This window comes from Salminus brasiliensis, chromosome 13, assembly GCF_030463535.1.
Source record: "Salminus brasiliensis chromosome 13, fSalBra1.hap2, whole genome shotgun sequence".
In the NCBI taxonomy this organism is placed as follows: Eukaryota; Metazoa; Chordata; class Actinopteri; order Characiformes; family Bryconidae; genus Salminus; species Salminus brasiliensis.
Window position 1 is genome coordinate 33,017,027 of NC_132890.1, and position 2,100 is coordinate 33,019,126.

Below are 2,100 nucleotides of genomic sequence, written 5' to 3' on the forward strand. Positions count from 1 at the left end.
CATTAGTCACTAAAATACAATCTAAACTGTTCTTCCCTATAAAGCCATGTATAACTGAACCCAGTGCTGAATCAAAATAAAAAGATGAATAATTAATTAACATGCATCATCATATACTTATTATAATTGACTATTACATGCTGTCAGCCCTGTATGAAAGTAAGCAACCCATTCTATCATGTCTGTCAGTGGCTTTACAGTTAAGCCAGTTCAGCATACGGGCCAGAGAATAGTTCCAGTCTACCGTCAAACAGGGAACTACACCCCAAGATCTCTGCACATGCAATTAAACCATTACGATGTTAACGAAGTCATTCCGAGAGAGATTTTGAGTGAAATGCTCCACTTTAGAGAATCTTACTGACTCAGAAATGCCTCCAGAAGCTACATTACTGAACGTTATCACAAGAGGCGCTTGCACATTGCCTGGTCCCTGAGATGAGCAGGTTTATTAAATGTAAGCTACTCGTGGAGGAGAGGTCCATGAAAGGTGATTAAAGGCAAAATAGCTCCCTAATGGCTGATGCGGGCCATCCACTGCACAGCATCGTTATGGACAGGAAGAGTAAGTTCAGTGGCAGGATGGGGAGATCTTTTGTCCCTTAGGCTCTTCAGTTCTTCCGAGTGGGGATGTATGTTATCAATGGACTAAGTGCAATATTTATGGTCAAGTGGACAGGTGCATAAACTGACTATAAGAATCGTTGGTATGGTTACATTAAGCCACTTAATTAATTAATTAATTTATTTATTTATTTGGCCGGCTGCATGTATACAGTTCACTGAGTCACTTTCTTTTTCACACCATGGGCATGCACTGTTTTTCATATTTTTAGTGAAGGTGTCCTTTCATTATTTCATCATTGTGTTAGTATGTGTATATGTATATATCTGTATCTGGGGTCCTCCGGGCTATTGATGACAGGGTTGTAGGTTCGATACCCGTGCTCGGCAAGCTGCCACTTTTAGGCCCTTGAGCAAGGCCCTACACCCTCTCTGATCCCCGGGTGCTGCAGCAATGGCTCCCCACCACTCCGGGCATGTGTGTTCACTTTCCACTGTGTGTATGTATGTGTGTGTGTGTGTGTGTGTGTGTGTTCACTGCACGGATGGGATAAAAGCGGAAGCCAAATTCCATCTGTGTTCGACACTAATGGTAAATATGGTCGTCTTGTCTTGTGTTGTCTATCTGGATCTGTTCCTGTAGTATGTTATTCTGTCATGCTGCTGGATGCTTAATTTCATTGGGGATTAATAAAGCGTGCATGAAAAATGATATGGCTTTTGTTGTGGATCCTGAGCCTACTGGTTCCCATTGCCACCACTGTAAGCAATCAAATGTACGGTTTAACTACAGTGAGTCGTTTCACACTAAACCCACTCTAAATTACTTTGTTTACATCTTAATGACGGAAGCATTGAAGAAACATCGGAGAACTTTAAGTCCCCTTAAAGCACTTACTCACAATACTTTTACCCATAATTTAGTTGGCTAGTGTCTAGGTACTAAGTGATTCATTTGATTCATTCAAAGTGATTCATTTTGCTGTAAATAATATTGTTTATTGCTTTTTTAATTCTTATCTATATTGTGTGTATATAGTGTAAATTATTTATTTATCTAAATTTTTGTAACTGACTGTCCTGCTATCCCTTTCTGCTGTTACACTGTGAATTTCCCCACTGCGGGACTAATAAAGGACTATCTTATCTTATCTTATCTTGTTGGCTATGACAGTGATTTACTGAGAATTTCATTTTTTTTTCAACTTTTGCTGACTGTGATGCTTGAGATGCTGCTTAAAGTGTGTGATCTGTATATAATGTTAAATAATAATTAATAAATAATAAATAAAAGGAAATAAGGCCTATATTTCCTGAATTGACTGATCCGTTTGACGCAGCAGCAGCTCTACGAGTCACTGTTCACTCGTCTGGATTCGGAGTCGAATCTTCCACCAAACCACTGAAAGTAGCACTGGAGCTTTATTGCTCTGAAATAAACACTTAAAACGACACTCACATGCTGTAAACACCCCAGTCTGCACTGAATGTCTATTTCTGACCCCTGTAGGAAAACTTTCAGCCGCCTGGTGTCTG